Consider the following 8,427-nt stretch of genomic DNA (forward strand, 5'->3'; position numbering starts at 1 on the left):
TTAGAATTCATATGCCGAAAGTGCAGTTGGATAGATGTTATGTTGCAATTTATGCTAATTCATGTCTAAGCATCGATGCATAGGGTGAGGGTAATTGACATTTTGAAATGTTATAATTCTGTAGTGAAAATCAGAATTCTATAAGCTCGCATTTTGTACAACTGTGGGTGCATCCATGAATGGTTGATCAATACGTTGACCAGGCCAACGTTAATGCACATTTGAGCGTTAACGTGGTCCGGTCTAATTCATGCAAAAACGAGATCATTCAAACTGGTCGAATACCCAATCAAAAAGCCCCTTGTTTTCCAATTTCTTCGATTCTTCTTTTAGTTCTTTATTCCATTTCTCTCCATCGAACCCTACTCATACAACAGAGTAACCCTTGTCCATTGGCGACAATAGAGCTCCGGCGGGGAATTGACAGCGACAAAGCTCCAGCAGTGGCAACTAATCCTTCTTATTCTTCTTCTTCGATGGTAGGTCCGATCTAAAGGGCGAACAAGTAGGACACGTCGGACAGAAACATCTCACATTCCACGTTCCACTGTTGTTTCTCGATTTTGAATGAAAAACAATGATTGATGAAACAGACATTAGGGCTTGGGGTGTTTAATCTGGAGAGAACTTTTCTATATTTACTGTCAAAATTCTTGCCACCGCCGATGGACCACGTTTTATGGACATCGATGTATTTGAGTGGCTGATGAGATGATTTTTTGGGTTAGGACTAGGACTAGGAGAACCAGAGAAGTGAAGGAAATGGGAGGGACTGAGGGAGTTCGAATGAAATCCCTTTATGGGTGATTCAACCGGAGGAGAGTCAACAACAGCCGGTTCAACCAGCGAAATTATTAATAACGAAAAAAAAAACTTCCATTAATTTGTGATTAACACATGTTCGCCTCTCATTCATGGGTGCACTCGTCCAATGCACCCACGGGTGCACAGAATGCGACCTCAAATTCAACAGTGGGCCTGTTCATACTTTTTCGTATTTTTAAGGCAAGAGGTCTCCCAATAGAAAGATGGAGACCAAATTCATTATCAAATCTGCTCGAAATTGCAATCTTTCAATAAAGTTTGAAATAAAAAAGAAAGGGTGAAGACCAAGTAAAAACATGCTTAAAGTTAAGAGCTTATTTGGCCAACGGTTGAATGAAATATTGAATGATTAAATTAAAGGGTGAATTCTTTTAACGGTTGAATAAAATGTTGGGCTGTTCCAGAGGCCCAATAATGTTGCTCAAGAGGCCATTCATACTATGTGTCTGCAAAAGGATAAAGAATCCTATTTCTTATTGAAATTGGATTTTTCAAAGGCCTAACAAAAATTTGGGATTAAAATATATGGGACTCATGATTTATTACTAGTGCAGAACCTTATCCTTAATTCCACAGCCAAAGTGTGCAACTAAACTTTGCTCCCGAATGACCGTTCCTCAGACTCAATTTGAAAAAAGTACAAATACAAATTTGTAGAATACAAAACCTTATATTTTATATGCATTTACACTATACATATTTGTATTTGTATTCTTCCAAACTAAGCATCATGCATAAATTGCATCTCCACTCCACATCTTGCTGTTCTCCACAGTGGCCCTCCTGAAAGTTATTTTACTCTAATTAGAGGATTAAGGCAAGATTGCCCGTTATCACCCTATTTATTTATTATTTGTACAGAGGTATTCTCACGATTATTATCATCTATATATGCTGGAGACTGGACAAGTTCATGGTATCAGGTTTGGACGTGCTGGTTTGAATCTTAATCACGTATGCTTTGCTGATGATATTTTATTATTTGTCAAATGTTCACATAGAGAAATCACTTGTCTAAAAACATCAACTTGATACCTTCTGCAAATGGGGTCAATGTACGAACTATCAAAAATATGCTTATAATTTTTAGTGCAAATACCGCGACTCCGGTTATCTCTTCCTTTCGGGGTGTGCGGCACAAGAGACGGGAGGACTCATACTTGGGTGTTCCACTTCTGTTGGGAGTTGGGACGACCTACAGCCAAGGATTGGTCGCTAGTCGCTACTGGTGGAACGAATGAAGAAGCGTCTGGATGGTTGGAAAATTTCTACTTTGACCGGCAGGTCGAAACAGTGTTAATAAGGAGCACTAGGAGGCTACTCCAACATATTATATGCAAACACTAATGCTTCCAAAAGACAATTGTAGCGAACATGATAATTTGTGTCGTGACTTTTGGTGGGGCAATTCTAGTGAGAAGAAACGGGTGTAATGCTTACATTGCTCAAATTAAAACATGAGGGTGGGTTTGGTTTGACCAAGGGTTTGTTAGTTTGTTCAAGTTTAACATCTGAAAGTGCAAGAATTAGTAAGAGGTATATTTGTATTGGTGAATTTTTCTTTTTTCTGAATTTTAAATATAGAGAATGTTGTTCTGAATTTTAAAAATTATCAAATATCTGTTTTGACTCAATATATAAAAGATTTTGTTTGTCTTTTTTAGGGTATCATTGAAAAACAAAAAGTTGTATGATTGCACTTTAAGAAATAAGAGATAAGAGGAAACGAACAACCATTTTTCTCTTAATGTTAAAAGACTCCTCTTAAAAACAAATAAAATCTCTCATATATGGAGTCAAAATGGATATTTGAAAATTTTCAGAATTCAGAATAATATTCTCTGCATTCAGAGGAAAGAGGAAAGAAAAGTTCACCAATACCAATATATATCTTAATGTAATTATTGTACATTCAGATGTCAAACTTCAGGGCAAACGAACAAGCCCTAAGACTGAACATAGAAATATAACTATGTTGTCTAAAGTCAATTGGTGTTTCTTAAAGTACAGAAATATACTTTGGGTGTGAATCTTTGATGCTAAATATTTACATAGTGCAAATTTCTGGGCTACTAAAACTAAATATGGTGTTTCCACCACATGGGAGGGGCGACTGCAAGAAATTAGGGTCAATTTGGTTTGCAGTTGGAATCAGAATCGAAATCCTTCAAAATTGGAATTGGAATTTAAATGGTCTATTCCTATAGTTTATTTGGTTCAAGCAAGAATAGAAATGAAAATTGGAATTAAGAGAAATGAGATTTCATTCCCAAAAAAAGGGTAGGGAATGGCCATTCACTCAAATGGGAGAATGTCATTACAGCATAAATGAAAATTGGATTTCAATTCTGTACAACCAAACAATTATAATTAAAATAACTCATTCCAAACCCCTATTCCTACAAACCAAATGAGGCCTTAAAGATGTACTTAAATCTGGCCGGTGCGCTTTTGGCTTATTGGGAATGATTTGGAAAATTGATTTTTCTTTAATGATCCTTGCTGTGGAGTAGATAATCGGCTTTATGAGAAGTTGGACGAGGATCCTCCTCATATGCGTGCGTGTGGCGCATTTTCTTCACCCATCTACTTCTGACTGGAATATTGCACTTCTTACACATTATATTATCTTCTCAAGACATATCACGTGTATTTGTGTATTGTACTGCCACGTCCCGAAACTACCATGGAAGATACTTTGATTTGGTGCAAAACGACACATAGCAGGTTTAACTTGCTCCTCAGTCCAAATAAGAGATAAGAACACGATTGCCAAATACAATCTACATCCACTTTAATACTGGAAAATATGACCTGGAAACATTTATGGGATGTAAAAGTACTCACCCATTCACTGAATCTGTTTCTATGGAAATGTGTTCATAATATTCTTCCCACTAAGGATTGTTTAGTGAAGCGCAAGATGCCTGTATGAAACAATTTTGCATACATTGTTCTATTGTACTGGTGCTAAGGATGTATGGCTTGGATCTTGTTTGAATCTAAGAATCCAATTTCAAGACATCCGAGAATTTATTCACTTTTTGTAGAAGCTGGGAGTCTAGAAAATGGCTTTCTTTTCAGAGGTGCGAACCACCTTGTGGTTTCTTGAAGATAAATGTAGATGCAGCCAAGAGGCCCAAAACAAACTCAGAGACTGCAGTGGGCTTAGTGCTTCGTTATCATATTGGTACACCATGTTACTTGCTCGAGCTCTACCCATTCACGCTTCTTGCTCAGATTCAGCGGAGGCAATGGCCTTTCTATATGGTCTCTTCTTGCAAGAGTTTGCACTGGGTGAAATTTGTTGGTCGCTCAACGAGTGGTGCTGCTCGTGCTGTAGCGCGTAAAGGTTTAATGTTGTATAGACCATTACTAATTTTAAGGATTTATTTCTTTCTTCACTTAAAATAATCCTATGAATACTGAATTTTTAAATACAAAGAGGAGATAAGTCTTTAAAATAAGGAATGCCAATGCAGCCTTAATTCTCGTTTGTCACTCTGATTGGGCTTAGTTGAACATTTAATTTTCAGCTGCTCTGAGATGCTTCCCATAAACTCTTTAAAGATACGGAAGTGGATAACTCAATAAATGAACTTAAATTAGAGAAGATGCTACACTTTAATCCTCATAAACAAGCATTTATTCGATGAAAGATAATGTGAAGATCAGCCAATTCAACAGTTATCAAACAGCATTAAACCAATCCAGCTGAAGTAATTGATCCAATTGCAACATAAGAGATTTTTTCTTTCTTCCTTCTCTTAAGGAAACTTGGAGGATTAGGTCATACGGGTGCAAGTTGAATATTTGATTTGAAACATTTTACACTACATTAGCATGGGCTTTTGGTTGGATCCACTCAAATTTTAACAAAAACCCAATTTGAACCCGCCCAAATTAGATAAAAAGAATGAGAATTGAAACAAAAATGAACCAAGTAATTTTTTTCTTTGGAGTCCCCGTCTTTTCTACTCTCTTCTATGATCTGACCCAATAAGCAGTAAAAGAAATCCGTATTGTAAATAAGAAAAGAGAGAGACAGAGAGAGAGAGGAGTGAACAAATATATTTTGAGCTCCAAATTAAATAAGATAAATTTATGATAAAATATATTTTCTCGTATAGGGTTGATAAAATTATATTTCCCATAATTAGGGATCAAATTTCAAAGATTGAATTACAAGATTAATTTTTTATTTGAGTAGTTGAGAAGCATAGAGTAAACAGGTCAGAGAAATCAAACGTTGATTACTAATTAAAGAAAATCAAATTTCAAAAAAAAAAATCAGAGTGAAAAGGGAGTGCTGCAATGACCGTGAAACATTGATGCCATGGAACGTTGATGAATGTAACTTTATATGACTGTAAAGAAATCCCCAATATGGATGTTGGGTATGTGGTTGTGAGTGGTGCGGTGGAGACTGTGAGCTGCTGCCGCATCTGAACAGAGACAGGGTTAGACAAGAAATGGTGACTGGTGGTAAGTGGTGACTGTGAGGTGCTTGTCGCCGGCCACCGCTGTGGTCTGTGGGTGAGTAACTTCCAAGATGATTGAACCTGCCTGCAGGGAAACCGATCGACTATCATGAATGAGAGAGAATGCGCTCTGTGCTCTTTGCTTCTCTACCACTTTACTTACCAAGCCTGTAGCTCGAGGGTTGGTATCTTTTTTTCCACTCCGGATTCAGTGCGTTTGGACTCGAAGGGATTTTCTCTTCGAGCCCATTAAAGTTTTGACACGTCATTCAGTGCTCTACTAACCATTACTTACAACCGGCTGAAATTTTACGAGTGACAAAAATAATGTTAAATAAAAATTGACACGTCATTCAGACTCGAACCTTTTTCACCCAACCGCACCATTAACAGCAACAAGCATTTGTCAACGGTGTTCAACCTACAAAAGAATGGCGACGGGCAACACGGCGATTGTGGATTTTAACGGTAGCAGCAACAGTGTTAGCGAAAAGTTTCAAACATCAAGAATATTCAGAGGAAAGCTGATATCTATGTCTAGGGTTTTTCATCTTTTCTTCTTGAATGCCGATGATAGAATCATTTTTTTATTTTCTTTTTAATTCCAGCAAATAGTAATGTTGTATGAATGTTTGAAATTCCTTTCCTCTGTATCTATTGAGTATTTCTTTTTGGTTTTTTTGTGCTATTTTACATTTGTTGTTTGAATTAACCTGTATTCGGTGTTCAAAAAACTCCAACCATTAATGGGAAGATAAAGTCTTCTTGCGGTTGTGACTTTGGATCTACAAGACAAACCCAAGACACGAGGCTGTCTTCTTCTTCCATGCAAATGTTCTTCTTTATACGGACAAAAAAAAATCTAAAGCCCTCACGTTCTCTTCTCTATTCTCAGACTTAGACCTTGCTCCCTCAATCAATAACAACTGTAGTTTATCCCTGTTTTGGCAAGCCGAATGGCAAAATGAAATAAAGATAACTAAAAAACAGATAAGATCTCAGTATCAAAAGAACCGTTCAGGGGTGCTTTGTTCTATTATTGTTTCATTTTCCTCATCGATTTTGCTAACTTGAATCACCGACAACAATGGGATTAAATCAAGGGAAATGATAAGCAAGAACCAGATTTTAGCTTCCGCAGGAGGTGCCTTTGCCTTAGGCTTCTTCAACCCAGGCAATTCTACCAAGCGGTATCTTGGTGTATGGTACAATAACATTTTCGTGTCAGTTTTGCAAGTACTCAGCTCAAGAGCAGATCCTAAGTGAAGTCAAGCGGCTAATGCATCAAAACCCAAATGAGGAACTGAGCATAAACATGACCGGCCACAGCCCGGGTAGCACGCTAGCGATGCTAAGTGCTTATGACATAGCAGAGACGGGCGTGAACGTGATGGAGGACGGCCAGGCGGTTCTGGTGATGATTTTCTCATTCTCAGGACTAAGAGTCGAGATTGTGAGTTTCAAGGTGTGGGTGGAGAGGTTGGGAGTGAACATTCATGACACGGTGCCAAAGGTTTCAGGTATACTGTTCAACGAGCATGTGTCGGAGTTGATTCACCGGTTGGCGCAGTGGTTGTTGTAGTGTTACTCACATATCGGAGTAGAGCTCATAGTGGACCACAAGTACTCTTTCTTCCTCAATTTATTATTTAAAAATATTTTATTAGTCGTAAAGCTTCAACCGGTTGCAGGTGATGGCCAGTTAAGCACCGATCAACGTGTCGAAATTTTAGTGGGCTTGAAGAGAAAATCCCCTCGAGTCCAAACACACTGGATCTGGAGTGCTTTTTTTCGCTCTGTTTTTACGGTAAGAGATCCCCCTTAGTTTCAATACTAGTCTCTTACTAATTAAATCAAAGGTGCATGTTTTCAAAATCGGACCGGACAGTTGGACCGGAAAAATCGGGAATCGGTCTATTTTTCCAGAAAACTGGATTTTTCTCAAAAACCATTGATTTTAGTCAGCAAACCACCGACCTGGGTGGTTAATTGTTCGAACGGTTTTGACTATTTTTTATTATTTTTGTTAGAATGGGTCGATCGTTCGGTTCAAACGGTCGGACCATTTGACTCGAGAATTGGACCCCTAACCGGTTCAGTTTTAAAAACCTTGCAAATGTGTGTTCAAAGATCTATCCCGAGACTATCTTTCCTTCAATTGTATGCTAAATGGAGTAGATGTGCTAAAGTGCTTTTCAAGAGAGTGTTAGGAGATAAGCCAATGAATGTTCACGGAGTTCTGCAAAAAGTGAAAAACTTCTAGAGCAATAATAGGTATGAGGTAGAGTGGCTTAGGGACAAAGTTCTGTAGAAATCTGAAATTATAGCCTCTCCATAGTCTACTAGTAGCCCCCTATAAAATGCATCATGGCCATGGGTTTGGAATCGATCCACGGTCGAGATTCATCCCACCTATACGGTGGGGCTAAGAATTCTATGGTGGGCTGAACAGTTATTCTCCCAAAATCAAAAGGGAAAGATATTATGGTAGCAGAGCATTATAGTTGTACTGAGACAGGGGGTTTCGAAAATAGAAAGTGAACTTCGAGTCTAGTCATCAGAGAAATTCAAGAGGACAGTGCAGAGAACTGGAGGGAGGTTGTGGGACCAGCCAAACGGGCAAAGTTGGATTTTGTTTCAAATATGGGGGTGGACCCATTTACTCATGAAAGCTAGAATGCTGAAATAAGCCCATTTTTAGGCATTGACGGGTTGTTGTGCAATGTGTGATAAGGCCGACATAGATAAGGAGTCTTACCAAAGTAGAAGTGAGGTTGGGAAAGAAAGCAGAATGGATGCGCGAGCAAGGATGGAATGGATTGGGAGGAGAGGAATGAGGAATCGATGCAGGAAGAGGTATGTTTTTGTCTTAATCTATTTAATTTTTTACCTAAGGTTTTGCTTCCCAAAAATAGTATTTATTGTAAAAATTAAGTTGTGTCTGTGCTTAGTTATTGTGAAAAGACAAAACTATGGAAAGGAAGAAAGAAGCTGAAATTAAGAAAAGAGCAGATAAAAAAGGAAAAGTAATAGAACCTAATATTAATCGGGGAAGAGAGGTTTTAAAAAATGGGTATAATAAGGAGAGGGTTGAAAACAAAGATAAATGCTTTTTGGGGAA

Source organism: Nelumbo nucifera, chromosome 3 (genome assembly GCF_055504915.1).
Source record: "Nelumbo nucifera cultivar China Antique chromosome 3, China Antique-T2T, whole genome shotgun sequence".
NCBI lineage: Eukaryota > Viridiplantae > Streptophyta > Magnoliopsida > Proteales > Nelumbonaceae > Nelumbo > Nelumbo nucifera.